General features: G+C 41.7%; 1 protein-coding gene across 2 annotated transcripts in view; it reads right to left on the reverse strand.

Moving 5' to 3' along the window:
• The window catches only part of prickle1a (prickle homolog 1a), a 28,200-nt gene extending 25,143 nt beyond the window's left edge, over positions 1-3,057 (reverse strand). Inside the window, exons 1-2 of one of the 2 annotated variants that reach the window (XM_039809868.1) lie at positions 2,764-3,057; positions 2,179-2,396 (exon numbers count right to left, since the gene is read on the reverse strand). The gene's annotated coding sequence lies outside the window, so the exon portion shown is untranslated. The remainder of the gene's footprint in view (positions 1-2,178; positions 2,397-2,763) is intronic. The other variant, XM_039809867.1, reaches the window with a different exon arrangement.
• Between the last annotated feature and the right edge of the window lie 12,077 nt (positions 3,058-15,134).

Raw genomic sequence — 15,134 nt, forward strand, 5'->3', positions numbered from 1 at the left:
CACGCATGTACGGACAAACGCATGCACACACGCACACACACACACACACGCCACAACATGCCCCACTGTTTATGTCTGAGACTGGCTTTATGTCTGCGATTTGTCTCCACCTCCAACACTCTTGCTGTGCACTAATGCGAAGGCGCACAAGTGTGCTAATGTTTTAGCAAGGTCCTATAGTCGAAAGGTACATTATGAGGTGCTCATGCAAAAAACAGGCCTTTTCTGCTGCAGAGTCCTACATCCTCTATGCACTTTGGTACTCAAATAAACCATCAACATAGTCCACATTTATTAAGCGAGCACTCATAAACATCCAGTTGGCAGAGGAGGATCAGGAACGGGTTCTTTATACTCTGTCCAAGAAAATGTATGATAAGGCCAGCTATTTTATTTCCTTGCTTTCTTGTGTTCACACACAAATTTATAACAATATGCCTTTAAAGTCTTTTGATTCTATTAATGGTACCTTTGATTCAAATCAGGGCTTTGGAAATGAGATGTGAACAAGTGCAGTGTGACATGTGGAGCTGCTCCAAAAACACCACTTGTAAATCATTTAGTCTATAAATAACTTAATACTCAAAGATAATTCTCACCTGCAGCAGATCATTGAAAGTAAGAGCTCAGCTCAGTCTCCCCTAAAACAAGCCTCCCCTGCTAGATCATCTATCTGCAGCTGTGAAGCATGAGACCCAGATTTGAGCAGGTATGCAGGTATACACTATGTTGATACATCCAATAACAGGTTTGAATATGTATGACAACACAGAACTCTTATTTCTGCATTAGATACTGGGTCTCAGATATAGGCCATCATTTTGTATGTCAGTACTTACAATGGCTTGTGTTGAACAGCTGTCTTTAGCTTACACAAAACATCAAAAGTGTTTTTGTTTACTCTTATTTCGATAAATATGTGAAGTAGTTCAGGTTGTAAAGACAATACTACTGATGAGTTTCTGTGACTCCTCGGCAGTGAAGGCGTCAACCTTTATTCTAGCCACTAGGTGACACCACCCCCTTGGTTCTGTGCTCTGTCCTCTCTGTATCTCTGTCCACAACACTCACACTTACTCAGAGTATTTCTTTCTGTATCCTCTTCCTTTACTGGCCAGGGAAAAATAAATACCTCTGATAGGATGGTTAAAAGTGCTGCAATCGTGGATGGATGTAACCACGTTTCAAAACACCTTCTGGTGCAATTACAGCCACATTTTGACCTGGTGGATTACACTTTGAAATGGAATTGTCGACATTGTGCAGAACCTGCAGTTCCTCCTTTGTACTCTCAACGTGGTCCAGGGTATAATTTAATGTATTTTAATCCATTTTACTTGTGTAGTCCTGCAATACCTCAAATCACTTCCACAAGCTATCCCCCGTGTCCAAATAAAGACCATGGCATTTCCTGAGTCTGTCCTCTCACCTAGCTGTCAGGCTTCAGAATTGTTCTGGGATCAGCAGTGATCTGTTTCTGTCAGCTGTGGTTATAGTGGCAGATTTTAGGCCAGTCTGACTTTGCTGCTTTTTTGTGCTTGGTCTGAACCAAGTGGGTCTGTCATTCTGTCAGCCCCCAAGAGGGCATGCACAGGACTTAATGGTTTAAAGTGATGTTTACTGTGTTCATATGAGAGCAAACTATTATCTTAGACTGCCTTGGTTAAATATAACAGTAACTGCTATCCTGTGCCTTGTAGGTTTAGCACTTTCTGTCACAGCTGAGAATGGAAATGTTTGAAACTTGAGGGTGTGTCATTGTTCTCCAAAGGAAACACTTTATGGCATGTTTAGCTCTGCGCAAGGTCCACAAGGAGTGATGAATTCACTCAAGCAGCATGCAGGGTTCTTTTTATTTAAAGAGCTGACTGCACTGCAAACATAGCCTCCTAATAAGGCCTCATGCTCAGTTTCATTTTTCTTTTGATTTTTATCAAGAAACAATGCAGAACACTGCAAAGTGCAGATCACACTATCAGGGGGATCAAACCTGACTCCAGAAATGTCTCTAGAAGTTCATATCTAGTTCAAAGAAGTTGCTAGATGTATTCACTTATTTTAATAAAAAAAATGTCAGTTCTGAATCTAGATTAAATGACTCGTCAGAATGGATATGTTTTTTGCAGCTAGTGCAATTTTTTGGTCAAGCCATTCCTTATGCATCATGGTTGGACTTACAGAAAGTGAGAGTGACTTCTCATACTGTAGCCTATGTGGCCGGGGTTCTTGACCACATTCTCCCTCACGCGACAGCACTCTTGACAGCTATGGAGCCTTGCAGTGGCGAACAAGCGGCGGTCACGAAGTGCCGAGCAGTTGTCACCAAAGTGACAGGCGACAGCTGAGTCCATACATCTGGAGGCCCGGGGGACTCCACACTTCCACCCGTCTCCAAGCTTTTTCAGCGTCAGAGAAATGAGGTTAACATGCAGGGAAAGTGAAATGTTGCTGCGTAAAAGCGCAAAGGATTGTAAAATGAAAGCCAGTGTGATGACTTTTGGGGGCTGACACAACTAGCCTCTATATAGCATCAGTTCCATCTGATGTAAGTGTTGCTGTTTTATCTAGGCTACTATATATTGTTGAAAGCGCTTTGTTTTTCTTATCAAAACCACAACTATGAGGTCGACATTTTCTTCACCACTACGTAAAACTTGAAATTAAAGTGACTACAAAAATCCAATTGGTGCAACGTAGTGAAATTATTTTAAAAGCGGCACAGACTTCTGAAATAAAAATAAAAATAACTGTTCAAATACTCACCCCCAAAGCGTTCAGCCGCAGTGAACCGAGTATCCAGAACCAATATTCCTGAAGTGAGAAAAACGATTCACGCTGCGTCTCATTGGCATAAGATGAAAAGTCCAGAGAGGGTGCACCACTGTGCCGCAAAGCTGAACCCAGAGCTGTGCAAAGCGATAAGCTTAAACTCCAGATACTGGCTGCATTGGAGAGGAGCGCTGAAGGAGCCTGGTCTGTCACCACATCTCAGTCATTTCAGCGGCGCACGGTGCGCTATGGTGTTCCTCTCGGCGGTCACAGTGGAATGACATTAGCGTTGCTCCCTGCCTATTGGCTTAAACAAGCAGCCCCCACCAATCCTGATGAGACGGACCAGTCTGGAGCTCAGTGGACAAATGCTCCTGTGAGTTTAACTCCTGCTGCTACAGCGGGGAGTTCCAGAAGTGTTTGCGTAATTTAAGTGCTTTAAAACTACTAAGTGAGTTAATCTTCCTCTGTTGGCTTTACCTACAGGTTGCCCATTACCTTTATATGAACTTTTGCCTTTATCAAGGTTATATATAAACCAATAAAACTTTGTGAACTTTAAAATGTAATGTTTCTCTGTTTTAATTATTAACAACTCCACTAATTCATGTTCAAAAAACAGTAAGACTTCATGTGCAAAGACTTTGTTACCAGGTATAGAAATATGATCTTTTTTTGCAAACCTATTTGTCCCTAATGCCACCAATATGAAATGTTTACAATGCAATCTTCCACACAGACTGTGTAACACTACTCCTATTTACAGTGTGCCATGAAAGGTAAGCTTATATGCTTACACTGAAAAGAGGCTATGGCCTAGCTGTCTATTGAGTTAGACAAAATGTTCTGGGGTGATCAAAGAAATGGAGAGAAAGGCCACCGCCTATAAATCAGTGCATGAGCACAATGCAACTAAAGAATCAGGTTTATTCTGCATTTAAAGTCACGCAAAAGGTAGTTTTCTGTAGATTTCATTTTGCTTGCAGAATCAGCCCACTGTTTTCATTAATTTTATGGCACCATTGCAGTCATGTGTTCTAACCACATGTCAGGTTGTCAGCACATGACAACTTAAATACAGCTAAGATAAGAGTTTTGACTTGTGGACCTTTAGAGAGTCCTCTGACCTCCTGTGACCCAGATAAGGCCTTTCCATGACATCAAGAGTGACATTGCGCCCCCAAACAACTCAACCAAATCTGGATCTTTTGTCGAATCTAAAATCAAGATCTGAAGGTGTCTTTGGAATTCTGCTGTCTCTAAAACATGACTGCTGAAACATGAAACATAAATGTGACAAATGCATCCATTTAATTGCGTGCCCTGTTGACTTTCATGGCTTTCTCTCTCACTGGAGCAGACGCTACATCTCTGACTGACCTCGGTTACGACCCAGTGACCATCACATAGATCTGAGTGTGTGAATGCATCTTAAGTAAAAACAGCTTTAGCAAGCTCAAACCTGTCAGTCATTCTCTACACAGCCCTGGCATTCAGCAATGGAACATATTGTCGAGTCCAGATGGATATAAGTTACTATTTGTTATTGCACTTCACTGCAACCGCTCACTGTGCATCTTCTGTATCAGAGCTGCAGATATGAAGATGATTTATAGAATTGAAGCTAATTTGAATGAGGTATCACATAAGTGGTACAATAACAAGACCATATACATCATAATGTATAAAAACAAGACTAATCTAACCGTAAAATATTTTTCTTTTTTTGTCTTTGTCATTTTAGCATCAGACAAAGCTAATGTATATATATACACTCACCTAAAGGATTATTAGGAACACCATACTAATACCGTGTTTGACCCTATCCTATCAATATGGGCCAACATTTCTAAAGAATGCTTCCAGCACCTTGTTGAACCAATGACACAAAGAATGACAGCAATTCTGAAGGTGAAAGGGATCCCCCACACCATTACACCACCACCACCAGCCTGCCCAGTGGTAACTAGGCATGACGGATCCATGTTCTCATTCTGTTCATGCCAAATTCTGACTCTACCATCTGAATGTCTCAACAGAAATCGAGACTCATCAGACCAGGCAACATTTTTCCAGTCTTCAACTGTTCAATGTTGGTGCACAAATTGTAGCCTCATTTTCCTATTTTTAGTGGAGATGAGTGGTACCCGGTGGGGTCTTCTGCTGGTGTAGCCCATCCGCCTCAAGGTTGTGCATGTTGTGGCTTCTCAAATGCTTTGCTGCATACCTCGGTTGTAACAATTGGTTATTTGAGTCAAAGTTGATCTTCTATCAGCTTGAATCAGTCGGCCCATTCTCCTCTGACCTCTAACATCAACAAGGCTTTTACGCCCCCCCAGGACTACAGCATCCTGGATGTTTTTCCTTTTTCAGACCATTCTTTGTGAACCCTAGAAATGGTTGTGTGAGAAAATCCCATTAACTGAGCAGATTTGTGAAATACTCCGACCAGCCCGTCTGGCACCAACAACCACGCCATGCTCAAAGTTGCTTAGATCACCATTTTTTCCCATTCTGACATTCAGTTTGGAGTTCAGGAGATTGTCTAGACCTGGATCACACCCCTAAATGCAATGAAGCAGCTGCCATGTGATTGGTTGATTAGATTTAATTAACGTAAAATTTAACAGGTGTTCCTAATAATCCTTTAGGTGAGTGTATATATATATATATATATATATATATATATATATATATATATATACACTACATATATACAGTACTTATATATATAGATATATACATATATTTGACCTAAATCTATTTATTTATTTCAAAACTACACTGATAAGTCTAACTAGGATAGAATATGCCAAAAAGGTATCCCTTCTAGCATTATCTTGAACATAAGTTACAGCACAACATCTGAAAGGAGGACAGTTCTAAACAAATTAGGTGTGTATGTCAGGATTCTGTTAACACAGCACTAAAGCAAATAGATATCATTTCAAACCACAGATTTTTTTGCGGAGCCATTTTGCCTTAAACCAGAATGTTCAACTGGCTCGACCTGAATGTTAAACCTCTCTCGATCACTTATCTTGTCTCTTTTCAGAGCTTATCTCCAGCTTATCTAATGGGATATTTATGGCGGCGTTTTAAAAAAAACAAGTGAGCAGCATCACTTACATGAACCATAAAGATGCTTGGCATACTTTCCAGGGTATCTCTCGTTAATATGTGGCATGTGACTTTACCCCCATGCTTTTTAATAACATAGAACTTGATTCTGATTGCTGTGTGTCAAATGTAATCATGTTGAATTGCTGAGCATAAATGCCTCACTTGGTCAACAAACCAATATATGTTTTTCCCCGTCACAGCTGTTTTCTATTTGTTGGGCTGTGTGACAGAGCACCAGTGAATGTGTTGGTTAAGTTGTCGAACCCTCTAACAAGATTAGGAGCTTAAGGCACTGAAACCCCTGAAACAGTAGCTCACCAACAAATCTGCTTTAATTACAGAAGATGATGATTTCCTTCTTTATAAGTGCTATTTACTGTTTGCATGTAGATCCATGTAAGGGTGCAATGACTTGACAATTTTCTTTATCTTTCTTTGCACTCTTCTGTCTCTGCCTGCAGAAGGTTTGTCCTTCAATTGAAGCTCTCTTCATATTAATTATTGAAAGAAAATCCCTAATGTGAACCAATGTGTTTTTCAGCTGTGCAGAAACAGTAATGGAGCATTTTTCAAAGTCAGACCACTGACTTGGAGACCCAGTTTTACAAGCTTGTGGGAATTCTGCATTCAGCTTTGGTAATTCCCATCTGCATCTATATTTTACACTCAGGAAGTGTAAATGCATCCAGTTAAGTGGTAAACAGTGACATACATTCAAGAACACAAGTTTTAGTTAGTGATATTTGGCCTGAAATTACAGTAATTAGGCTGCCTAAGAGATACAAGTCTCTATTTAGCACCTCAAGCAACCAACAGTAATGCAGTTATAACCTTGGTTGCCAGGTTGAGTGAGTGTGGTCCTAATCAAGTGGCTCGCTCTGCCTTCCATGTTTGCTCTACTTTTTATGTGTGGCTGCATGTTTGCTTGGGCCCAGGGTGAGTGAATATGAAGCTGCGTGTGTAAACTAATTTTGCTGAAACAGTTTGATGCAAGTTATGACTTCCTCTAACCTGCTGGTGTATTAGCATACTGGAATATATGAGATTAAAAGATAGGGATGGAAACTGTGTCTGCCCCAGAAACATATTCCATACACATATTTTGTTCCATTCAAGAAAGATATGAGGTAATTGCTTGTTGCTGGAATAAATCCACATTGAGTCGCATTCAAACAATTTGGGAGGGGATTCTTTTTTCTGTTTCTGTTGTTTCTTTGAGTTTAGAAAGGAAATCTCCAGTCCAAACAGGAAAACAAAGGGGAGGCTGGAAAGCAAATTAAGGTGGGACCAGTCGACAGAGCAGCTGGACCTCTTGACCAGTCACCTGGCTGCTGTCCATACTCAAACACTGGTGACAAATTAGGGACCACTGGTCACCCCAGTGCCCCAAAAGGCCCAGCTTTACTCAGTCTGTTGACCGGTTTGTTGTTGGACAGCTTGTCACAGATTGACAAATGGGATCACATTACTAAAACAAACAAGTTAATGCATGAGCTAGAGATAAAGCGCACCAGTCAGAGCCTGATTGGTTTCCACTCTTTCTGTAGAATCCTATAGAGAATGGCAGTAATAGACTCCATGGTCTACATGAGCTGCTAGAAGAACAATAGGCTGTTGGCATTCTGTTTGGCTTGCTGAAGAAGCACTCTGTAAATACCAGACCATTATAATTGATATGTTACACTTTAGCCTTTGTTGCCTCTAATTGTCTCTTGCTCAAGTTCTCCTAAAATAACTACAAACACTCACTAAAACAAGAGAAGGCTTGTTTGCTGACAGCATGCTAATTATGGAAGTGTTACAGGGTATAAGTAGCAACCAACTGCTCGTAGTAGTGTCATGGTATCTGCTGGCCTCTCCATCCCTGTATCTCTACTGGGGTTTGCTTATGTGACATTGTTTGTTAATGGTATACAGGCAGAGCACGAGGGAGTACAGGGGAATTATTTAACCATTTGGTACATGCTTTCATTTGGCCAGAGCCAGAGGATTGAATTTGAATCCCTTCTGCTCGAAATCTTTAAAGGAATAGTTGACTAACCTGGCCAAGAAATAGTCTGGCACATAACCCTCTTGAAACCTTAGCGTCCCCTGGCTACAGCCATGAGAGTGGAATCAATTCTCTCATCTTGAAAAGAAAGTGAATAAGTGTATTTCCCAAAATGCCTATTTGGGAAACTATTCATTTAGTTCATTCAGTTATGTTCTGCCTATTGAGGTTACACAACAACACATGAAATGTTAGTTCACTTTGGGTTGGAGAGGCACCTTTCAGCAGTTATTCAAAGTTAATGTATTTTCCTGCTATTGTATCCACCATCTGCAATCATACCTCTAATTTTCTCACCAACAATCATTTATGAAAGAGCTGCATCCTTGAAAAAATTTCCAATAGAGGTATATTGTTTAACAGAGTAATATTTTTGCCCTGCAGCTCAGGCTGGAAACCTGTACGTTTACCTATCCTGCTTCCGTTACAAATGCGGGAACCAATCACAAACTGGCTTAACCACCTGGCGCGCTATTGGCGGGTTTAACACGATGACGATAGAGAAGCGACCAAGCAGCTTTTTGTTTACATTCAACAAGCCGTCCACCAAAGCGCAGCAACCCATTGATGCCGCTGTCTGATTGGTTGAAGGACTAGCCAATTGCGTACAGTCATTTGAACTATGCTCGTTGATCATGCCTCTTATGCAAAGAAAATACAGAGCAGACTCCCCAGACTAATGTTCAATCTTAAAAGATTGAGCTTGGTCTGGTGATAGCCAGACTAGTTTTACTGGTTTTGCATACATAACTAGGCACCCCTACAGATGTTTATAAGTCATACAACCATCCAAACCCTATTAAAGGCTGGCCAGAGGTGGCCAGAGGTGGTGCTTCTGCATAACATGACTTTGATCTTTGGCCAATTTGTGGGGCCTTATTTTGTGTGATTTCAGCAGGGAATGTGCACGTGCAGGTGGAGAGTCTGAGTGATTGCACTAGCTGACGTACACAATGCTCTAAATGTTACGGCTTAAACATAAATTGTCATAGGATCAGACCCTGATGTCATCTGGGTTCCGTTGCTTTTTTTTTTTTTTAAACTGTGTGTCCGCCCTCAGCTTTTCATTCTTATCCCAGACACTGCAATGCTTCTGCTATTAATTCCCCAGCTGTGGATTGAAGCTCCTTTAGGCATGCTGCATTCCCCAGGCCATCCTTCTGTCGCCTGTGAGATACCACAGAGCACACAACCTGCACTACTATTAAGATTCCTTATGTTACCCAGATAAGGGACATAAGAGGACCTCTGCTTTCCCTCTGCCTCTACTTTCTTCTTGTCTCTATAATGTCTTCCTTTCTTCCTATTTCCCCCTGTCTTCACCAAGGACTCTTGATGCTCCTGTATTTGCTCAATCTCTCCCTCCCTGTCTGAGTTTTAAGACCTCATCCAATCATAACTAGCACACTGGCTCCAGTGTTTGGTTTCTGAATCACTGTTGGTGGCTCTTTGACACTGCTTTTCTGGAACTCCAGACTGCAACCAGCACCTCCTGAGGGATATCTCCCCCAGCAGTTATCCCCTTTTTAAAAGAACGTGGGAAGACTGACATTATACTCCAGGCAGTTTTTCATGTATAGATATACCCAGAGTGTGTGAGTGCATGATTGCAACTCCAGGAGAGAAACTGATGAAGAAATTGGCACCTTTATACACTCAACATAAGCTTGAGAATTGCTGTGGTTGAAAGATGTCACCTGGAAGCTATTGGTATAATTTCTTACCCTGCGTATATAATCCCTTTTCAGCATTATCCTCTCTTTACTTGGCAATGAGAACCATTTGCAAAGGTCCTAACCAGTGGATAGTGTCTGTACATTTTCAACTGCAATGCTGTGCAGCTTTCAGCGGCACAAGGCTGTAATTTAATGTGTGCCTGTGGAATTCAACGTCAGGTCATATTGCTTCAGTAAAGTACCGTCAACAGCTTTGTTCCGCCACAAAAAAATACATTAACAAAATGAGGTCAGCCGCACTTCTGGGCGACTCTTTGCGTACCACACATTACTTTTTACAGACTTGTTAGAAGCTGAAAAAGGCCAGATAACAAGATTTACAGCCCTGGTTCTAGTATCAGCACTAGCAGGCATAGCTTTCTGCATTTTACTTCAACTTGTGACACCGTGATCATGGAATTTGCTCTGATGAAAAGTGTCTTTCCATGCAAGGCTTTTTCGTGTTCTTGTAGATCAGTTATCCTAAGGATCATCAACCTGGGGCTGCGCCAGCACAACTCTGTCTGCACCTCTGCAGGACTGACAGGCTGATGGGGGAATGTTTTTTGGGGAGTTTACTTGGAAAGGTAGTATGAGGGTAGCAGCCTCTCAGAGGAATCTGCCCCATTCCCTAAATTCCTTGCTCGACAACCTGCTTTGGAAGATATGTTTCAATTGGAGATGCTTGTTTGTCCAGCAACAGCTTTTCTGCAACTCTGGAAAACTCAGGGCCCCTGTGCTGCACCCCTTTTCACAATCGCTTAAACTCTCCTTTCTCCCTCTCTTCATCCCTCCCTCCCTCCTTCCAACCCCCTGTCCCATGGAAATGCGCCATTGACAGATCTTTATCAGCAGCCCCATCCCTGCTCAGGCTCGCCGCTTGCCTTTGTTTTATTTCACCGACCAAGCGCTGAGCCAGGATGAGGGATTTGTGTGTGCTTCCCTCTGCAGCTCTGCGGCCCTAATGTGAAACTGGTGTATTTGTGGTCGTGACAATCCTTTTCCACTCTATGCATGTTGCTCTGGATGATAATAACATGGGTCTGTGCCTGGGGGACAACGCAGTGTGGTCAGGGTCAGCCACAGATGGTTGTGCCTGTGGAGGATATAAACAGCGGAAATGTCAAAACATCCCTTGGACAAGTAAAAGGAGAGGGAGCAAATTACTGAAAAAGTGAAAAACAGAAAGGGGGTGTAAAGTATGCCAATGAGCAAAAGTTAAATAGAGATGGAAACAGCCATTACAAAGACTCTAAATATAGACAACATTTTGAAGACATGTGGAAATGCCCGCTTGTCCTTGTTGGTTATATGGTAATGGTGAATGGAAAGTATGTTGAGCAGTATATAAAACACAAGGCTGTGGGCAGGAGGTGTCGCCTTTCATCCCCCTGGGCTGGGGACAAACTGACACTGAGGTTGGATGAGTCTCCAGAGAGGACCAATTCCACACAGTCACTAAGGCCTCGTCAGACTCCAAAACTACACTACATTACCCAGAAATCATGGCCACCCAGGCTTCAAAAAGGTAGAAAGGACAGTGAAAACCAAATGTGTTTCAGTTTCTCTGCTCTTTTAATTGGCAGAAATATGACACCATATGTGAAGCCAACTGCTTGTGATTTTTTTTCTGTCCTTTTCACATCATGCTGTTTGTTAATATCTCTTCATTCATTTCACTCAGTTTCCCCTATGTGTACATTGTTAATAATATTATCTGAACACCGAAATAGGCCCAAATAAGTCACCTAAAGGACAGTTGTGTTTTACAATCTCTCAAGAGACTCATCACAGGATGTCACTTGTCAGGAAAACGTATACACGAGTTGTTTTACGCATTTGAACAAACAACATTTTATGACTATAACTTCTGTTCCCAGAAGGAGAGGAACGAGGTACAACACATATAGTATTGGATATCACGCCCCCCGCGTGGCCTGACTGAAGACATCTCTATTCACGCCTATAAGGCAGATGATCAGTCATCCTTCAGTTCGATGGCCGCTCTTCACTGAGTGAACTCAGTGGGGCAACCTAGTGTTGTACCTCGTTCCTCTTCTTCAGGGAACAGAAGTTATAGTCATAACATTTTGTTCCCTTTCAGTCGATTCACTCGGTACAACACATATAGTATTGGACATGTATTCAGGCCCCACAGAGCAGTCACATACAAACTTTGATAATTGATAGAACTGAACAAAAGTGTGCGGCGATGACCAGCTGGCTGCAGCACAGATGTCACTTACAGATACCCCTTTAAACAAAGCCCATGGTGTTGCTATACCCCTGGCTGAATGTGCCCTCACACCGTGAGGCAACGGACGACCACCGCTGTTGTACGCTAGGGAGATGGCCTCCACAATCCAGTGAGAAAGCCGCTGTTTAGACAGCCTTGTCTAAACAGCGGCCCTAAAAACTAGCCCTGTCTGGATAGCAAAACAGACAAACACCTGGTCACATAAACGCACACCCTGGGTGCGGTCTATGTAGGGGAGTAGTACACGCACCGGGCACAGGGAATGCAACCTCCTCTGCTCCTCGGATGAAAAAGAAGGAGGACAGAAGCTCAAAAGCTCAAAGGCCATAGAGCTATAGGCTGTAGGGATAACCTTAGGCAAATACGCCGCATTTGGTCGTAACGTAACTTTGGAACCATCCAAAGTGAACTGGGTACAAGAGGGATGCACAAATAAAGCATGAAGGTCGCCTATGCGCTTTGCAGAGGTCAAATTGTAATTTCAGCACTGGGGATCAATACAAATTTCAAATTTAAAACATTTTAAGCGAGAAATATGAATCTGTCTTCATTTCAGCTCAATTAAGGTCAGTTCAAAAGATTTTCGTCAGATTTTGAGAGACTCTAGTCACGCTCATTCCGCTCCCCATTTCCGGGTTAGCGCTCTACCAATCAGATGGGTAATTTGAGTCTGACTGCTGGCAGTGCCCACCCCGCCGATTATACATGTCAAATCAGCCAAAATGAAGGCCGACGGCCCCTCGGACGGACGACTGCACGGAACACACCGAACAGACTCGAGTCACTGACCTCGCCAGACTGTCCAACAGCCGATTATCGGATCTATGTGTCCGGGCCTTGAAATATTAAAAACCTGTCTGGTTCACTCATAATGCCTTTTTCATATTGATGGCCGTGAAAGTAGTGTCCTAGATGTGCTTGTGCCAATCAAACACTTACAACCAAATGTGTGAGTTGAAGGAAGGAGGCCAGAATAGAGACGGATAACACAGCTTTCAGTCTCTATCTCTTTGGCTTGCATTTTGTTTGTAAGCATTCACACACACACACACACACACACACACACACACACATACGCACGCACCCACGCCTGCGCACACACATACACAGACAAACCAAGTGGCATCAACTGCATGACTAAGAATTTTTTTCTCTGCTCTGCCTGTCAATCTACACTTTCCTAATTAGACACACTGTATCTGTGAACGTCCTCTTGTTTCATTTGATCGCCTTTGCTTTCAAAACGATCTGCGTCTTTCACTCAGTTAGAATTTAATGAGGTGGGGACAATGAAAGAAAGCTGCACGGCTTCTGTGCTTCTCTTAATGACCCAGCTATTACTATTGTCACAGCACATCATTACCATTTCCACTGTGTGATTTCTATTGTACACTGTGCTCATTAAAAGTGTCACTAGAGATATTTCACTTCTTTAGCCTGAAATAAGCCAACATGTGGCCTTTGAGGGACGGATCCGTCTAATTAGCCAAAAAGAGGATTTCCCCCTGAGATCAGCTTCTAAAAACACACACATTTGACCTATTGAAATTAACAAAACAATCCTACATCTGTGCCACGCAGGGAATTACTTGAATCTGATATCTGAGGAAACAATCATTACCTTTGATCCTTTGAGGACCACAATGGAAATAAGTTTGTAACTTTCTTGTATTATCCTCGGCAGTTCTGATAAATGTACAATGTCACTGTGATGGCATCTTGTTATGCATTTATTTCTGTTACTGTCTAATAAATCAAAAAAATCCTGCGTGTGTGTGTGTGTGTGTTTATGTGGCAAAACCTCTGTAAGCATACTCCATTTTTAAAGGTGTGTAAGATTATGTTGTGTTGCAGGTTTACACACACACACAACACACACACAGTCACACACACACACAGTCATAGTCACAGGTCATGCTGGCCCACTAACAAGCAGTCTTCTGTGACATTCAGAGACAAACTATTATAATATTTATGACTCATTTTCAAAAGCTGCCATGTGTTGGAAAATCAGACGAATGTTTTCTGGGGAGATGACATGTGGGTGATTATGACTGAGGAAACAGTGATAGATTGTGACTAACTGGTGAAATGCATCAATCAAAACCTGGTTTTAGTCTTCCACACTGAAGTAGTCATGATATGCAGCCTGTAACAAAATAAAGGCTTTGCTTTAGATAGGCTGCTGTTAACTTTGAATTCATTCATTTTTTCTGAATCAAGGAAATTCAGAGTTGATTGTGACTGTAATAAAGGTGACATGATTATTTCCCGTTTCACACTGCAAATGAATAATGTTTTTCATATTTTTCATAGTTTGTGTCCAATCTTGACAGTAAAGCTTAAAATTGAGGCCCGTCAGCATTTACATGATTACTGAATTGGAGTCTGTTTACATGCTCCTTTCTTTAAGCAACCCTGCAAAATTAGATAGATAGATCATATGGGATATGAAAACACAGCATTCCCAAACACACTGTTTTTAAGAACCTGTATGTGATGTAAAACTGACTTTACATACTGCAGGACAAATCACTGACCCTGTTTTCACCTGGCTTTAACATCCGTCCTGAGTAATCGGATCACAAGTGGACAGCTCTAAGTGCAGGTGAAAACTCTCAGGATGCATTGAGATCGGATCGCATAAACCACATTTGGAGGTGGTACTGTATGTGTCATTCTAATAGCAGTGATAACGGGAATGTGTCCTGTGTCCACATTAAAGACCGCCTACTCAACTGTAAGTGGAACTACGTACTCATTCAAAGTATTTCTCAAGTCACAGAAACCACTGTTTTTATTTAAAAAACTATTTCATTTTTGGCACATGGCCAACACTGTAGAGAAGATAAAAAATGTGAGCGCACATAAAATCCTCAATGCAAACCAACTTGGTAGTTTAAATGTAATACATAACTCAGCCTGTTTAAGAACCTTATTGTATGTGCAGTCTATATTAAGCCTCATCTGCATGGCAGGGAGTAGAGAGATCAGTCCTACTGTAGTTTTCTTCATGGATTTGGAACATAAAAACCTGAATTTCACATATTCATACATACAAGTCACAACTTTTTAAAAGACTTATTTGACTGTTAGGGTCACAAAAGTGGTGTTGACCTTAGGGTTAGAAGGCCTTATGTGTCCTAATTGTCCCTTTGTGTCCCATAGTTGTAGAATCAACCATCAGAAATCACTGACCTTGAGGTTTTTTAAGTTCGAC

The sequence above is a fragment of the Perca fluviatilis genome, chromosome 8 (genome assembly GCF_010015445.1).
Source record: "Perca fluviatilis chromosome 8, GENO_Pfluv_1.0, whole genome shotgun sequence".
In the NCBI taxonomy this organism is placed as follows: domain Eukaryota; kingdom Metazoa; phylum Chordata; class Actinopteri; order Perciformes; family Percidae; genus Perca; species Perca fluviatilis.